The sequence below is a fragment of the Oncorhynchus keta genome, chromosome 17 (assembly GCF_023373465.1).
Source record: "Oncorhynchus keta strain PuntledgeMale-10-30-2019 chromosome 17, Oket_V2, whole genome shotgun sequence".
Lineage (NCBI taxonomy): Eukaryota > Metazoa > Chordata > Actinopteri > Salmoniformes > Salmonidae > Oncorhynchus > Oncorhynchus keta.
The window spans coordinates 7,717,341-7,736,677 of NC_068437.1; the positions used below are offsets into that span (position 1 = coordinate 7,717,341).

At 43.3% G+C, this 19,337-nt stretch overlaps 1 protein-coding gene across 1 annotated transcript in view; it reads right to left on the reverse strand.

Moving 5' to 3' along the window:
• Positions 1-214: 214 nt before the first annotated feature.
• prdm11 (PR domain containing 11) overlaps positions 215-19,337 on the reverse strand; it is a 362,582-nt gene continuing 343,459 nt past the window's right edge. Inside the window, exon 9 of the transcript XR_008066236.1 lies at positions 215-256. The gene's annotated coding sequence lies outside the window, so the exon portion shown is untranslated. The remainder of the gene's footprint in view (positions 257-19,337) is intronic.

The window sequence follows — 19,337 nt, forward strand, 5'->3', positions numbered from 1 at the left end:
AAATAATTTTTCCCTCATCAATCTACACACAATACCCCATTATGACAAAGCGAAAACAGGTTTTTAGAATGTATTTTAAAAAACAAAACAGAAATACCTTATTTACATATGTATTCAGACCCTTTGCTTTGAGACTCGAAATTAAGCTCAGGTGGATCCTGTTTCCAGTGATCATCCTTGGGATGTTTCTACAACTTGATTGGAGTCCACCTGTGGTAAATTCAATTGATTGGACATGATTTGGAAAGGCACACACCTGTCTATATAAGGTCCCACAGTGGAAAGTGGATGTCAGAGCAAAAACCAAGCCATGAGGTTGAAATAATTATTCCGTAGAGTGCTGAGACAGAACTGTGTTGAGGCACAGATCTGGGGAAGGGTACCAAAAAATGTCTTCAGTATTGAAGGTCCCCAAGAACACAGTGGCCTCCATCATTCTTAAATGAAAGTCTTTCATTTACGGTAGTGTATGTAAATGTGATATTTCAGGGGGGGAACTATTTTAATACATTTTAGAATAGGACTATAACATAACAAAAAGTGAGTCTTGGAGCAACAATGGCTCAGCCACAAAATGGTGGGCCACACAAGCTCACAGAACTGAAGCATGTAGCGAGTGCTGAAGTGTCCTCGTTTGCAACACTCACGACCGAGTTCCAAACTGCCTCTGGAAGCAACGTCGAGCAGCTGCACACAAGCCAACTACATATTAATACCCATGATTTTGGAATGAGGTGTCCACATACTTTTGTTCATGTAGTGTAGGTGGTTCAAAATGAACTAAATGCCAGTCCTGTAACTGACATTCAAGTCAGAAAAAACATACACGTCATTGACATGAATTTCCACAAAGTTCCCACTTCAAGTATATAATATATAAATATATAATACTTTGACTAAAACAATGACTTAAATTGTTGCGCAACATCATGGGTAAGTTCTGTGCATCGTCTTCCAGCTGAAAAAAAGTGGATTTTCGCTGCTATGGCTTTTTTTTTAATCGTTTTTTTTTAAAGAAAGTTTTTGCTCAATATCAGAAGTAGGGGCAATAGGAGAACTGTGACGCAATCAGACGAATCAAAATCCTTTTTGGCTCATAACAGTGGGGTGAAATCACAATATATTGTCAAGCACTGATCGGATCAGTAATAAAAGACTTGGTAAGAGTGTCTTAGAATCGAGTTCCGCTGGCATTCAGTCCAGCAGATTCACACTAGATGTTCATAAGGTTCTTCAGATAGATTTGTAGGCAACTTGGAAAACACATTTTATTAATTTTTTTCTCCCATTGTTCCTTTGCTTTTAGCAAATTTAAAAAAGAGCCTACTGGTTTCCATGTTTGGTTTCCATGAGCTTCAACATAACCACTTGCTAGCATGCCTAAACCACTCACTAGCATGCCTAAATCTAACGTAAACCACTCGCTAGCATGCCTAAACCTAACCTAAACCACTCGCTAGCATGCCTTAATCTAACCTAAACCACTCGGTAGCATGCCAAAACCTAACCTAAACCACTCGCTAGCATGCCTAAACCACTCAGTAGCATGCCTAAAGCTAACCTAAACCACTCGGTAGCATGCCTAAAGCTAACCTAAACCACTCGCTAGCATGCCTAAACCTAACCTAAACCACTCGCTAGCATGCCTTAATCTAACCTAAACCACTCGGTAGCATGCCAAAACCTAACCTAAACCACTCGCTAGCATGCCTAAAGCTAACCTAAACCACTCGGTAGCATGCCTAAATCTAACCTAAACCACTCGCTAGCATGCCTAAAGCTAACCTAAACCACTCGGTAGCATGCCTAAAGCTAACCTAAACCACTCGGTAGCATGCCTAAATCTAACCTAAACCCCTCGCTAGCATGCCTAAAGCTAACCTAAACCACTTGGTAGCATGCCTAAAGCTAACCTTGCATTTTGGCCCTTTGAAATTCAGAGAACTTGAGCTCTTAGGCTGTTACAATTTGGACAATGTGAGCATTGTTTTATTGAACTTGTATTTATACAGGGGATCCCAATTGAGACCAGGTACTCAATTGTTAGTATCGGGCCCTACTCTGGTTGAATACTACATAATTGATTTAAAAATCATTGGGCGTTGTACTTTACTATTGGGCCCCACTACAGAGAGTGATGCTCTGAGAATCATAGCCTCTGGAGGTACGGGTGATTAGGGTGCTGCAGCAAGATACAACACAAATCAATTACTACAGTCAAACAGAAACACTCGCAAACTTCAATTCCTCAGCTTTCTAAACTGCCCTATTGGCACCAGGGATTCAACATATGAGGATTGTAAATTATTCAATTGTGAGATCAAGTTGTCTAAACACACCCTTAACAATACCAAGGTGTAGAACCAAAGCCGGGAGTGTGATGAACACGAGAGGAGACAGAGCTGGTTTGAAGTGCAGGGTGCAGCAGGTGTCTATTGCAAAGGACCACAGGAGGAGGCAGGCAGGTCATACACAGGGCATCCGAAAGCGCAACGGTATAGGCAGGGAAAAGGCTAGTAACGTGATCTGATAGGCTAAAGTACAGGCAGGAATACGTTTTGCCTGCGTCACTGACGCCTTTAACCATCATTCACGGGAGAAACAGAGCTCCGAAAGACGTGTGCCACGAAACAAACAATACCTCACAGTGACGGGGTCCAAAGAACTGAACTAAATAGTGTGATAATGACATACAGGTGATTGGGATCTGCAGAGTGAGCTACGTTCAGGGGATCTAGGTGTTTGAGGGTGTGAGTTGGAAACAGATGTTACATGGAGCGGTAGATTTCTCAATCGGAGCGCCATAGTTATGAAACAAGTAAGAGGATCTAAAGCTACAGATCATATCAAAACCTAACCAAGATCTGAAAATGTTGACATTGGCAAAGTGGAGCTGAACTAGCTTTGAGAGATATAGCACCCACGGCAACCTGATAATGTACAAAGGGGTTGGAAGCCGCTCTCTCTGTGCCTGGTAGGCGCCTTGACAAATTTCCCCGATAACATCTCCAAACTCTCCTCAGAGGGCTGGAAATGGCGTGCTGGCCAGAGCTCATACCAACTTCATTAACAAGCATAGGGCTGTTAACAGCTACTGCCAGGTAGGGCCACACAACCCCTTGAAGAGCTAAGGGAAGTCTTATCCTAATGTCACCCCGATACCACAGACAGTCGAGGGTCAGAGAGCCACAAATTAGGAGCAACGCTGAACATCTGTTTATCGTCCTGATCTGGGTTATTCATTATCTTCACGTTAGAGTTCTGACAGAATATTCACACCTAATTGAGTTTAGCTTTAAACTACATCCAGATGTAGGCTATTTGACCTATGGTGAACAATTGTAAAGTGCTTACAAAGTAAAGAATAATCGAGGAGATTAGATAGTTCTGTGGCTCTGGATCAACTGTTACAGACCATATATGGGGGAAGTTACCATCAGATCCAAGAAATGCTATAAAATATAGACTGGAACTTTAATTTAACGCTTCCCATTAGACAGGAACGTTAATACTGTATGACGTTTACCCATCGTCTGTCGTAAAAAGGGTTAGTTAATATTGACCTTGTGAACTTCCTGCTTTTGAGGTTGGAGGTTCCGTGATCGGTTTTTAAACAGTTTCTCTTCAGCCACAGAGGTTCTTAATCTGATGAAAATGTAGAGAAATCAATATTCAGGGGACATGTTGGGTTGCACAAACACTGTGTGGCCCTATCGTATGTTTGTGTAACGTAGCCACATGAATGCCATGTGCTATAACTAGAACTCAAGAACAAAACAAGATATCTGACCTAAACATCTTTTGAATCATAAAGATCAAAAGTCCTATGGGACCATGAGCAAGCAACATAAGATCAAGTGTGTCATGTCTCTCCATTTCACACAATTCTTGATACGATTTGTGTATATTATAGGCATTGGGGATGACAATCTGTGCTATATTATATTGTTTTCTCCTGGGGATATTTACAAAACCTAGAACAAGGGAATTGTGCAATTTGGTTGCCACCTGATTTAGTTGCACCTTTCCAAAACGTCTTTTCTGAAATAACAAGAACCGATGTGGCCAAAAGTCAGCAATTAAAGTTAAAAATTGTGTTTCAAGTCACATAATTACACAGACTTTCCCAACAGAGTCCAAGTTCGACCCATCTATTACATTTCTAAGCAGACAGAGATTTCAGCACACTAGTCAATCTACGACACATAAAACACAGGCGTACTGTGCTACATCAGGTAGCAAGGACTCCTGAAGGCTGACTTACACTGGCAGTGAAATACGCTATGTTAAAACTTACTGCCTGTTACTCAGAGGCCAGCTATATATGTCAGCCTATCCACATTCTTGTCCTACCAGTGTAACAATCTACAGGAGGAAGTGGGGGTACCGGGAGAATCAGACTTCAGTGGGAAAGACACATGTCCCAGCCACCCCCTTCTCCTTCCACTGTGGTTTCACTCATAGGGACCCTCAGGAAATGGATCAGAGGTCAAGCTTTCACATGGTGAGCTCTGGCTAGTACCCTGGGAAGAGTGAAGTATAAGTACTTTACTTGGTTTAGGAGGGTTGCCTTGTTGCTTGTTTTTTTTCCCTGCGTGAGTTAGCTAGGGTGCAAGGCTACGGGACACTCATTCATTTAGCTCTCCCCATGTGTGTCCAGTTTTCCACATCATCTGCCTCAAGTTCTCATCTCAAGGAACTAATACATGCATACTCTACTTTCCAGCAGATTAACATACCCTGTCCTTTTTAAGTGGATCAATCAATCAATTTGTATAGTACTTCTTACAAGTACTGTGCATTGTGGTCTTAAAACCATCACATATACACTCTTTGGCATCAGAGCCAGTCAGGTGGGTCCTACAGTATATCAATCTTCCCAGCCTCTCTCAAAGTGTGAGCTGATGACGTTCGGTTTATTTGTTCTCTCACTGGACCCTAAAAGGTGGTCCCTATGGGTCATCTCTCTCACTGACAGAGGGGGGTGGGAGGATGCTGGTGAGTTGGGGTTTTGTTTGAGCCAAGGGGGTGTTAGAGACTCCTATGATCTGTTAACTTGCAGGGATAGAAACTGTTGTTCCCAGGCTTGGGATTGTTCGATGGGAACATGTTGCCCTTTGGATTGGAGAGTGCAACCCCCTTTCATCACATTCACAAGCCAGAACTAAACAGGATGCAGAAGAATTCTGTGGTGCCCTAAGAAACATGGGAAGATGTGGGGGAGTAGTGTACTGTTGGCTGTCCTAGTGTGTTTCCTCTAGTTTCGTTTTTTGACACTTTTGCCTTCGGAAAGTATTCAGACCCATTGATTTTTTCCCCACATTTGTTAAGTTACAGCCTTATTCTAAAATGGATTACATTGTCGTCCCCCCCATCAATCTACACACAGTACCCCATAATAAGGAAGCAAAAACAGATTTTTTAAAATACATTTTTGCAAATGTAAATCTTTTTTAAACTGAAATATAACATTTACATACAGTATCAGTCAAAAGTTTGGACACATCTACTCATTCCAGGGTTTTTATTTCTTTCAATTTTCTACATTGTATAATATAATATAATAGAATAATAGTGAGGACATCAAAACTATGGAATCATGTAGTAACCAAAAAAGTGTTCAACAAATCAAAATATATTTTATATTTGAGTAGCCACCCTTTGCCTTGACAGCTTGCACACACTTGGCGTTCTCTCAACCAGCTACATGAGGTAGTCACCTGGAATGCATTTCAATTAACATGTGTGCCTTGTTAAAAGTTAATTTGTGGAATTTCTTTCCTTCTTAATGTGTTTGAGCCAATTGGTTGTGTTGTGACAAGGTAGGGTTGGAATACAGAAGATGGGCCTATTTGGTAAAATACCAAGTCCGTATTATTGCTCAAATAAGCAAAGACAAATGACAGTCCATTACTTTAAGACCTGGAAGGTTAGTCAATCGGAACATAACATTTTTTTTTAAAATGGACCTTTCAAGTGCAGTAGCAAAAACCATCAAGCGCTATGATGAAACTGGCTCTCATGAGGACCGCCACAGGAAAGAAAGACCTAGAGTTACCTCTGCTGCAGAGGATACGTTCATTAGAGTTACCAGCCTCAGAAATTGCAGCCCAAATAAAAGCTTCAGAGTTCAAGTAACATACACATCTCAACATCAACTGTTCAGAGGAGACTGTGTGAATCAGGCCTTCATGGTCAAATTGCTGCAATGAAAACCCTACTAAAGGATACCAATAAGAAGAGACTCGCTATGGCTAAGAAACACGAGCAATGGACATTAGACCAGTGGAAATGTGTCTTTTGGTCTGAGTCCAAATGAGATGTTTTGTTTTAACAGCCATATCTTTGAGACACAGAGTAGGTGAACCAATGATCACCGCATGTGTGGTTCCCACCGTGAAGCATGGAGGAGGTGCGCTGGTGTGGGGGTGCTTTGCTGGTGACAGTGTCTGATTTATTTAGAATTAAAGGCATACTTAACAGGCATGTCTACCACAGCATTCTGCAGCAATACGCTATCCCTTCTGGTTTGCGCTTAGTGGGACTGTTATTTGTTTTTCAACAGGACAATGACCCAACACACCTCCAGCCTGTGTAATGGCTATTTGACCAAGAAGGAGAGTGATGGAGTGCTGCATCAGATGACCTGGCCACAACAATCACCCTACCTCAACCCAATTGAGATGGTTTGGGATGATTTGGAATGCAGAGTGAAGGAAAAGCAGCCAACAAGTGCCTTACATATGTGGGAACTCCTTCTAGGCTGTTAGAAAAGCATTCCATGTGAAGCTGGTTGAGAGAATGCCAAGAGTGGTCAAACTTGTCATCAAGGCAAAGGGTGCTAACTTTGAAGAATCTAAAATATATTTTAATTTGGTTAACACTGTTTATTTTTTAGGTTACTACATGATTCCAAACAGTGGTTCTTCCTTTAAACGTGTTGAGCTTGTACTGCGACCGCTTGTGGGAGATGCTGGCATAAAAATAATGAAACCCTTGAATGAGTAGGTGTGTCCAAACCCTTGACTGGTACTGTAAGTATTCAGACCCTTTACTCAGTACTTCGTTGAAGCACTTATTGGTAGCGATTACAGCCTCGAGTCTTCTTGTGTATGACGCTACAAACGTGGCACACCTGTATTTGGGGAGTTTCTCCCATTCTTCTCTGCAGATTCTCTCAAGCTCTATCAGGTTGGATGGGGAGCGTTGCTGCACAGTTATTGTCAGGTCTCTCCAGAGATGTTTGATCAGGTTCAAGTCCAGGCTCTGCCTGGGCCACTCAATGACATTGAGACTTGTCCCGAAGCCACTCCTAGGTTGTCTTGGCTGTCTGCTTAGGGTTGTTATCTTGTTGGAAGGTGAACCTTCATCCCAGTCTGAGGTCCTGAGCACTCTGGAGCAGGTTTTCATCTCTGTACTTTGCTCCGTTTATTTTTGCCTCGATCCTGACTAGTCTCCCAGCCCCTGCCGCTGAAAAACATCCCCACAGTATGATTCTGCCACCACTATGCTTCCCCGTAGGGATGGTGCCAGGTTTCCTCCAGATGTGACTCTTGACATTCAGGCCAAAGAGTTCAAGCTTGGTTTCATTAGACCAGAGAATCTTGTTTCTCATTGTCTGAGGGTCTTTAGGTGCCTTTTGGCAAACTCCAAGAGGGATGTCATGCGCCTTTTACTGAGGAGTGGTTTTCGTCTGGCCCCTCTACCATAAAGGCCTGATCGGTGGAGTGTTGCAGAGATGGTTGTCCTTCTGGAATGTTCTCCCATCTCCACAGAGGAACTCTAGAGCTCCTTCAGAGTGACCATCGCGTTCTTGGTCACCTCCCTGAACAAGGCCCTTCTCCACCAACTGCTCAGTTTGGCCAGCTCTAGGAAGAGTCTTGGTGTTTCCAAACTTCTTCCATTTAAGAGTGATGGAGGCCACTGTTTTCTTGGGGACCTTAAATGCTGCAGACATTTTTTTGGTACTTCCCAGATATGTGCCTCGACACAATCCTGTCTTGGTGCTCTACGGACAATTCCTTCGAACTCATGGCTTGGTTTTTGCTCTGACAACTGTGGGACCTTATATAGGACAGGCATGTGCCTTTCCAAATCATGTCCAATCAATTGAATTTACCACAGGTGGACTCCAAACAAGTTGTAGAAACATCTCAAGGGTGATCAATGGAAACAGGATGCACCTGAGCTTATATTCGAGTCTCGTAGCAAAGGGTCTGAATATCCATTTTAGTCATCACAAGGTATTTTCTATATTTCATGAAGAAACACACTGGTAGTAATCGCATTTATTTAATTGTATGTATTAAACTGAGACTTAGTGATATGACATTGTCACGAGCAGCACCGCAGACATTGAGATGAGCGCGATGCGTGACTTTGCTCTCACACGGTCACACAGAGTATCTGCACACGTGGACTGGTGCACTTTACGCTGCTACAAAGTGATAGCAACAGGACCCAAACAGCAGAAAAGTTTAGCCTTGTGCTTCAATGCACTTAGTAGTTTGGAAATCGACCTGATATTGCTGTTTATTTTGTGCGTCACTGACTCTACCTTTTTTAAAATGAATTGATAACATGACTCCTAACATGCATTCTCGCAATGCAAGAGCATTGTCTTCATCTTTGTCTGGACATAGCTAATGGTTGTGTTTCAGTAGGGCTCAGTTGTTAGTATCTCTATTGCTAGCTCTATGTAAAACCAAGGGTCCCCCCAACTCATGGTCCCTATCCCCCTATGTTCACAGGTGTAAAGCATTACTGGGAGCAACACATTCCATTGGCAGCAATATTTACTTAAGGTCAAAAGTTATTCCTCATACATATCCTTACACCTCCCCCACTTTCTCTCCTAAATCTCAACCCCATCCGAAGGGCCAAGTGTCAGAACACACTGTCCTGCCTGCTTTCTTTGGTTCTGTTAACATTCTAGAGAGTGCTCTTTTCTCTCTCACTCCACACCGAGGAGAACACGTCTTTCGCACGTCAGACCCCTTTCAACCATGAAAGGGGTCTGACGTGCGAAAGACGTGTTCTGACACTTGGCCCTTCGGATGGGGTTGAGATTTATGAAGCTACAAGTATAAACGAAGGAAAAGTTATGCCAGAGAAAGGGAAAGAGGAGGAGGAGGAAGAGAAGAGCCAAGGTTCCTCAAAGCACTTATGTCTGGGTTATTCTGACATTGAGTATGAATGTGGGAGGATACAGAACTAGGCTACGTCCCAATTGTATTAAATGGCTTCCTTTCCTCATCTCCTTTCCGCTGAATTATGATGCACCCTGAATTAAAAGGACAAGATAGGTGAGGGCAAGATGGTGGAACTTCCACAACTGTTTTCCACCCACCCAGTCAGATGAGAAAAGGAGCTACGCAACATGTCCACATTGACACGATGTGGGCCCAATGCGGGTTAAAACATTTGACCCATGTAGATTGGGCCTATTTGCCTTTGCTCATCGGCTCCACATTGGCCCCAAGGACAGCCCTTATTGATGCCACTTGTTAAATCCACTTCAATCAGTGTAGATTCATTTTTTATTTTATTTAACAAGACAAGTTAAGAACAAATTCTTATTTACAATGATGGCCTATGCCCTGGGCAAACCCGGACGACGCTGGGTCAATTGTGCGCCGCCCTATGGGACTCCCAATCACAGCTGGATGTGATACAGCCTGAAACAGAACCGGGGTCTGTAGTGACGCTTCTTGTACTGAGATTCAGTGCCTTAGACCGCTGCACCACTCGGGAGCATGAAGGGGAGGAAATGGGATAGAGAAGGATTTGTAAGCCTTGAGCCAAATGAGACATAGCTGATGTATGTGTGAATGGGAAAGACAAAAGACTTAAGTGCAACTCAATATTAGGAAGATCTTTAAAATATTTTTCACACTGGTATATATTTCTCCAAAGACAAATTCAGTTTCTCATAATGTCACATGCACTTAAGTATTTTCAGACTTCATCATTGGCAGTGTACAATATAATGTATTTGTTAATGTCACAGAACAGAACACTTGAGGTGGAACGACACAAAGTAACGGTTTCACAACGGTTTCATTTTGAAAAAATTGGATTCTGAGATAATTGCCTTTAAAGTTCAGAACGCTCATTAGTTTGAATGGTGTTAGCAATTTTTATCTTATTGTTTTATTTAACAACATGAATTGGGGTATTTGCAAACTATGCCCTGAAATATTCTCATAAGCCCTTGCTTCTACATTATGAAATAGTAGCTGGGCTTGGTGTGGGATTAGACCATGTTGGGCTTGGTGTCTACTAGCCTGTGCTGGTCTGGTGTAGGCTAGTCTGTGTTGGGCTGTTGTAGGCTAGCTCGTGTTGGACTTGATATGGGCTAGTTGTGGGCTAGCCTGTGTTGGTCTAGTGTAGGCTAGCCCGTGATGGGCTGATATGGGCTTGTTGTGGGCTAGCCTGTTTTGGGCTGGTGTGGGATTGGTGTGGACTTGCCAGTGTTGGGAATGGTGTGGGCTTGCCCGTGTTGGGATTGGTGTGGGCTTGCCCATGTTGGGATTGGTGTGGGCTTGCCCGTGTTGGGATTGGTGTGGGCTTGCCCGTGTTGGGATTGGTGTGGGCTTGCCCATGTTGGGATTGGTGTGGGCTTGCCCGTGTTGGGATTGGTGTGGGCTTGCCCGTGTTGGGATTGGTGTAGGCTTGCCCGTGTTGGGATTGGTGTGGGCTTGCCCGTGTTGGGATTGGTGTGGGCTTGCCCGTGTTGGGAATGGTGTGGGCTTGCCCGCGTTGGGCTGGTGTGGGATTGCTGTAGGCTAGTCTGTGCTGGGCTTGCCCGTGTTGGGCTGGTGTGAGGTTGGTGTGGCTTGGTGTGGGCTAGCCCATGCCCACCTTGCCCACCTACAGTAATACCCACATGGGGCCATGTTTTCTGGGTAACTAAGAGTAGTGGGAAACGGCCCCAGTCATTTCTACTGTTTAAAATAATACACATGATTGGATTTAAACATAATCATTGCACAGTTGATACAGCACTCATGTAAGAACCCATAAGATGATTTTCTGAAAATACAGTATGATAACATCATATTTTCCAAGGAAGTTCTGAAGAACTGAAGCCTTTGATAGTGATTCATTACAAAGGACATGGGTTTTTTCTAAACGACTTTAGTAGATCTTAGATTACCATAATCCTATCTTGGTGTATGGGGTGTGTGTAGTTTATTTACATTTTGTGGTAGATAAAGGGAGATTATGTCATGTGGGTGGTGAAGGAAATTTCAGTCCTGGGTCCCCTCAGTGTCGCACCGGAGACAGACTTGCAGGGTTTTCTCATTGCCATGGCAACAGCTGATCCTGGAAGACATTTGACTCCTTCGTTTGATCTCTGGTCGTATTATCACAACATCAGGACTTGGACTTGACCACCCTAAAGACATACAACAAACAAAATGACCACTCACATGATGAGAAGTTGCGAACCAAATACACAGTTCTCAAGAGGTGATATTAACATATTTATCAAAATTCATCAAAATTAATTCATTAGTGAATGGTCGGTCCCCCGAACCATGAGGCAGGTTAAGTCGTTCCTGGGGTTAGCTGGCTATTACAGTCGATTTGTAACTAAGTTTTGTAACTAAGTTTTCCGCAATAGATTCTCCCCTCACAGACCTAAAGAAGGCACACCTAACCCAGACGGTGCGATAGACACTGAGACAAAGTTCCAGGCCATGAAGGACGTGCTATGTTTGCACCCGGTACTTGTCACCCCGCATTTCTCAAAAAACCTCCTGGTCCAGACAGACGCATCTGGCACAGGGATGGGGGCCGTCTTGTCCCAAGAGCAGGAAGGCAAGGAGAACCCCATCATGTATTTCAGTAAGAAGCAGGTGGTTGGGGGCCCGGCACGGCAATGTGTATGTCCTACGAACTTTACAGATAATATTTTGATTTTTCGTCTGCTTGTTTTGACTGCATTTGAGCCTGTGGATTACTGAACAAAACGGAGGTTTTGGATATAAACAGGGACTTTATCGAACAAAACAAACATTTATTGAGTAAATGGGAGTCTTGTGAGTGCAACCATATGAAGGTCATCAAAAGTAAGTGATTAATTTTATCGCTATTTCTGACTTAATTTCTGACTAACTCCTCTACTTGGCTGGTAACTGTTGGTAATGATTTGTCTGCTGGGCACTGTTCTTAGATAATCACATGGTATGCTTTCTCCGTAAAGTATTTTTGAATCTGACACCGTGGTTGGATTAACAAGAAATTCATCTTTAAACCCATGTATAACATGTGTATGTTTTATGCATTTTTATAATGAGTATTTCTGTTTTTGAATTTGGCGCTCTGCAATTTCACAGGATGTTGGCCAGGTGGGACGCTAGCATAAGTTTTAAGTTCCTTGGCGTACACATCATGGACAAACTGAAATGGTCCACCCACACAGACAGTGTGGGGAAGAAGGCGCAGCAGCACCTCTTCAACCTCAGGAAGCTGAAGAAATTCAGCTTGTCACCAAAAGCACTCACAAACTTTTACAGATGCACAATTGAGAGCATCCTGTCGGGCTGTATCCCCACCTGGTACGGCAACCGCTCCGCCCATAACCATAAGGCTCTCCAGAGGGTAGTGAGGTCTGCACAACGCATCACCGGGGGCAAACTACCTGCCCTCCAGGACACCTACACCACCCGATGTAACAGGAAGGCCAAAAGGATCATCAAGGACAACAACCACCCGAGCCACTGCCTGTTCACCCCGCTATCATCCAGAAGGTGAGGTCAGTACAGCTGCATCAAAGTAGGGACCGAGAGACTGAAAAACAGTTTCTATCTCAAGGCCATCAGACTGTTAAACAGCCATCACTAACATTGAGTGGATGCTGCCAACATACTGACTCAACTCAAGCCACTTTAATGGAAAAAATGTATGTTATAAATGTATCACTAGCCACTTACATTACTCATCTCATAGGTACATACTGTACTCTATACCATCTACTACATCTTGCCTATGCCGTTCGGCCATCACTCATTCATATATTTTTATGTACATATTCGTATTAATTCCTTTATACTTGTGTGTGTATAAGGTAGTTGTTGTGAAATTGTTAGGTTAGATTACTTGTTAGATATTACTGCATGGTCAGAACTAGAAACACAAGCATTTCGCTACACTCACATTAGCATCTGCTAACCATGTGTAGGTGACTAATACAATTAGATTTGATTTGTATGGGGCCCTTGCACAGTGAAGGAGAGGAAAGTGGATGAGGGCCAGGCGTCTTTAATCTGGTTTATCTTTCCCTCTGATAGGCTAGGGCGAATCTTTTCCATATTCATCTAATCCTCTCAGATCTACATAAGTGAGCAGGAGCTAGGGGCGGTAGGGGGTTGCTTCTGAACAAGGCTCACAATACATTATTATGGGACTAACATTTGTATTGGGATGAGTTGGGGAGAAGAGGAGGATGTCGATTCTATCCTTGCCCTCCCCCCTGAAATATTTCGACCTGCTTGGATTGACATTTCAAGACGCATTTCCCTGTATTGTCATGTACTGTATGCAAAGTGATGTAATCCCCAGACAGGATGGAGATAAGGGGGAGGTGTCTTCCAGGGAGCCCATAGTCAAATGTCTGGAAGTAAAGAGCGCATCAACGAGCAGGTGTTGGCATGAGTTCTTTAGGGAATGAAACAGAAAACGTTGTGCAACGGAATATGAAAAAAGTCCAGGTTGTCCCTCTCTGTTTTAGTCCGTTTTCTATGTACACTACATGACCGAAAGTATGTAGAGACCTGTTCGTCAAACATCTCATTCCAAAATCATGGGCATTAATATGGAGTTGGTCCCTCCTTTACTGCTATAACAATCTCCACTCTTCTGGGTAGGCTTTTCACTAGATGTTGGAACATTGCTGCGTGGACTTGCTTCCATTTTAACCACGCATTAGTGAGGTTGGGCACTGATGTTGTGCGATTAGGCCTGGCACACAGTCGGCGTTCCAATTCATCCCAAAGGTGTTCAATAGGGTTGAGGTCAAGGCTCTGTGCAGGCCAGTCAAGTTCTTCCACAGTGATCTCAACAAACCATTTCTGTATGGACCTCGCTTTCTGCATGGCGGCATTGTCAGGAAAGAGCCTTCCCCAAACTGTTGCCACAAAGTTGGAATCACAAAATTGTTTCAATGTCATTGTATGCTGTAGCATTAAGATTTCCCTTCACTGGAACTAAGAGACCTAGCCCGGCCCATGAAACACAGCCCCTGACCATTATTCTTCCTTTGGACTACCAGATGGTGAAGAGTGATTCATCACTTCAGAGAACACGTTTCCACTGCACCAGAGTCTAATGGCGACACGCTTTACACCACTCCAGCCAACGTTTGGCATTGCACATGGTGATCTTAGGCTTGTGTGCGGCTGCTCGGCCATGGAAACCCATTTCATGAAGCTCCCGATGAACAGTTCTTGTGCTGACGTTGTTTCCAGAGGCTGTTTTTAACTCGTTAGTGAGTGTTGCAAACGAGGACAGAGGGTTTTACACACTACGTGCTTCAGCACTCGGTGGTCACTTTCTGTGAGCTTGTGTGGCCTACCACTTTGCGGCTGAGTCATTGTTGCTCCTAGACGTTTCAACTTCACAATAACATGACTTACAGTTAACCGAAGCAGCTCTAGCAGTTTAGAAAACTGACTTGTTAGAAAGGTGACATCCTATGACGGTGCCACACTGAAAGTCACTGAGCTCATCTGTAAGGCCATTCTACTGACAATGTTTGTCTATGGAGATTACATGGCTGTTTGCTCTATTTCCTACACCTTTCAGCAATCCAGTGATTTGAAGGGGTGTCCATATACTTTTGTATATATAGTGTACTTTAGAAATACAACCCAGGTGTTAGCACGAGTAAGGAAGGAAGGAAGGCTTATACACACAGATAGGACCAGCGAGGTTGGTAGAGTAACACTCAGTGGCCTAAAGCCAAGACGGAGAACAATTAAGACACAAATCAAGTGCTGAGCCAAGCAAGCCCAGACCATGAAACAAACAGCAACTCTGTGCCATGAAACAATGGGTTTCCAAACTATTCAGAGCAGTCTTGTGGCTACATGTTGGCTGCTCTGTCTAACTATTTGTCTGTGTTCACATCTTAAACCTAAAGCTGTTCTTTTAAAAAAAACAGTTTTGTCTCTAAGCCTCAAGTCCTAAATCCTCTTCATTTGATCAATGTTGATGCCATGCAGAGCTGCAAAAGTCTAGGGACATCATGGAAGCTGAAAACTAGCCACACTTGTTTCATCAGGTGGTTCACAGAGGAAAGTAGCTTGCTTAACTTTGGCTCACTCCAGCACTATTCTCTGCATTTATATACCCATGAATGATTTAACTCCCTGACGGCACTAGTTGATGGTGAGTTGAGCAGCGGACAGGCATGGGGCCCCTGCGGTTGCTTCTGGGGGCTCATTACTTATGGAGCCTATGCGGGCGAGGAGGGGTTGGACACAATGTTTCCTCCTGAGCGAGCACAAAATAGAAACTAACCATTAATAAGAAATAGCTTTAAAGGGCGACTGACTCACAAAAGCAACTTCTCCTTTTGAAAACGGCCTATGTGGCATCGATATGAGTCAGAAACATTTATTATAGTGTCAAAAAGTACTACAAAGTATAAATAGGATAATTTTGGTCATAGAGTCTGTCTAGTCCAAAACGGTGATTTGCAAGATTATTAGGAAAAAAATAGTACAGTATGTTACGAGTGAAGGGTATGCCACAGTTTTCCTGAGGGGTCGGGTATGGATTACGTGCCCTCTTTTTCCAATGGTGCCCAATGCCCCAGTGAAAATACAGTGTGGTAACACCCCCTGCCATATAAGGATCATACTGTCATGTCTACAGATGCAGCATGTGGTGCTACACACATTTTGCTATGCAAATACAAGTGAATCTGGGCTCACATAAAGTTGTTCAGCAATCCTGGGCAGGCAAGGATATGGATTAAATACGATGCTAGCTACGACCTCTGTGGGCTGTCAACTGTCAAACCTGAGACTGGTGTGTTGTTGTTCGTTATAACTAGCTAGTTACGTATTTGATCATGCTGGAGAGCCAGGCTAGCCATGATAATGTGATGTAACTAGCTAAATATGTAGCCTCTCCCTAACGTGTATCAGGTATGAAAGTAAGACCTAGATGCAGCCAACGTCGAATTAACAATGGTTTAATAATCCTACAAGGGCAGGCAATAGACAGGTCAAGGCAGGCAGCGGTCAGTAACCAGAGGTGGGGCAACGGTGCAGGCAGGCTCAGGGTCCGGGTAGGCAGAGGTCAATAATCCAGAGGTGGGGCAAAGGTACAGGTCGGCAGGCAGGCTCAGGGGCAGGCAGAGTGGTCAGGCAGGCGCGGTCAGAGTCAGATCAGGCAAGGTTAAAAACCAGGAGGGTGAGAAAAAGAGAGACTTGGAAAAGCAGAGGAGCTGAAACACAAATGCTGGTTGACTTGACAAACAAGGCGAACTAGCAACAGACAAACAGAGAACACAGGTAAATACACAGTGGATAATGGGGAAGATGGGTGACACCTGGAGGGGGGTGGAGACAATCACAAATACAGGTAAAACAGATCAGGGTGTGACAACATGTAATCAAATAAAATCTAATTGTCATATGCTTCGTAAACAACAGGTGTATACTAACAGTGAAATGCTTATTTGTGGAAAAAGGAAAAAAGGACCCGTGTGACTCAGTTGGTAGAGCATGGCGCTTGCTAGTCTAGGACAATGGGTTCGATTCCCACAGGGGATCAGTACGAAAAGAGTATGAAAATGTATGCTCTCACAACTGTACGTGGCTCTGGATAACAGCGTCTGCTAAACTAGTCAAATGTCAAATGTAAAAGATTATACAATACACATCTATGAATCTTATGGTACTATCAAAACATGTTAGGGAACTCCTGTCTTATACGGGAAACCATACAGGAAGATATGACCACTGACATGTTTGAAGAAAATAAATAGGAACGCATTGAGGTAGGTGTATATCTGACATCAATGTGTGCGAAATTACAATGATAATTTAACATGGTTAATTTCCACCAAAATATATCAAATAAAGATACCGTAAAGGAATGTTTAGCCTTTTAAATATATATGTTTTTAACCTTTATTTAGTTAGGCAAGTCAGTTAAGAACAAATTCTTATTTACAGTGACGGCTTACCCCGGCCAAACCCTAACCCGAACGATGCTTGGCCTTTTGTGCGCCGCCCTATGGGACTCCCAATCACAGCTGGTTGTGATACAGCCTGGAATAGAACCAGGGTCTGTAGTGACGCCTCTAGCACTGAGATGCAGTGCCTTAGACCGCTGCGCCACTCGGGAGCCCAAAGCCTTGTGTGGTAGGTGTTGTGGGTTTTGACGCTCTTATGTTGGTGTCATAACCAGCCATAAAATAATGCAATATGTCACAATAGGTCTAAATATGCGTCATGACAGTGTTATGACTATATTATAACAGGTTATGACAAGTTATGTCAGCTGCTAGGACACATTATGACATGGTTATGACCGTTTCATAACGTGATATGATGCTGGGTGTCATGTAAAGTGTGACCTTGTTGGGTAATCTGAACACTGCTTCTACAGTATTATGTGTATTATGGTTTATTCTACATGGAACTGTTATCAAAACATTTTGTTTAGAATATTTTCATACTATATGTTCAGCAATTGCACTCTTCTCATATTACTTTGTAAACTACTGACCGATTCAAATCTTCCTCCTGGAGGAGGTGTCATGCACTTCACCCCTCCTGACACTTGTCTGGACCTGTCCATAACCTGTAAGACATGACATAGATGGAAGGGACTTCTGGTTAGACATTCTATCTAGTTCTTCACACAACTTATTTTGGCATACTGTCTTTATAAGCACGTCAATGTGATTTTTACAGCAGAATTCTTTCTTTCTTTGTAACATGAACACACCCATCGATTGATAAATCCATCTACACTCAAGTTGGGTGATGTTTGTGAGATGTCCACATGTATCCTACACCTGTAGGGATATTAGTAGTTCTGGGATTTGTCCCCTGGGAAATATCTAACAGTGGACATGAGGAGAGACAAGACAAGACACAATCAGTTACAGAATATTGTGTTTTATGACTGAAATCCAGGCATTCAGCTCGCAGTTGATACCGTTTCCATATTAACATGTCTTTACATGACGTGATGAAACTTTGCAACTAACTAACAAGATACTTTCTTGGCAAGGTGTTGTAGCGAACGAGTGTCTCATGAAATATTCCAGACACTGGTTCTTGCTATCATGGCATAACTGTGATTTGACAGAGAAATATCAGCTAGATAGTCTAGCCAGCTGCAGCTATCCCCGAGCTATGCTAGCTAGCTGCTGTCAACTTGGCTAAACACAAGGTCAGTGAAGGCCTTAGCCTAACTTACACATATAACTGAATTGGCTGACTTTGTTCTCTCCATAGCAAAACTAGCTTAGCTTACTTCGCTGTCACTACTCACTACCGCCCTTGTATGTTGTTTGAATGGCAAAGACACACCAAAGAAATACCCACATCAAACCACACCCCCAAGACAACTCTCGTTTGACTTCAGTCATGGTTGCTAGCATTTCTTAATGAGCAAGCTAAAAAAATAAGGCCAAATCAGGAAGTTCAGACCCCCTTTAACGCAAGCTTTAGTTGAAGACTGTGGAAGACTGATGTTTCTAATGGGGGCTGTACTGTAAACTAGGCCTCGGGGGGTTCTACGTACTTGGGGATGTTTCTCTCAGTCGAGGTCCATCAAGGGAGCGCCCAGCGGGAGGCATCAGCAGGTGGCTAATGCACAGAGTACATAAGGGGATTTGGCCCGCCCCAGACGTGGGGGCAGAGCTATGCATGTTGTAGCTGAGGGTGTTGAGGCTCATCGGACTTGACAGCAGCAGCAGTTTCAGGCCTTAATAAGCGGAGAACTCTCCAGGCTAGCGTGGATCATGCTACTTAACCTATGAAGCTGGCTCTATGTACTGATGTACATTCACATCTGAAGGAAGAACTATTGGCCACTGTTAGCCTTTGTGTTGGCGTTGATTAGAACCATTTGCTCCAAATAATGGACATTTATAGAGAAATGTTCCATTTGTTGGCGCTGTGGAAAATAAATAATACTGAACAATGTAATCAGTTTAATGGTCATTTTATTAATACAAAATGTATTAGATTAGACCCTCCAGATTTGACCACTTTCTATGTGGGAGCGATAAGTGTGTATATTACAGATGTTTCCCAGCCTACAGTAGTTTCCAGGAAGAAAGCAGGAAGTAGATTACCTTC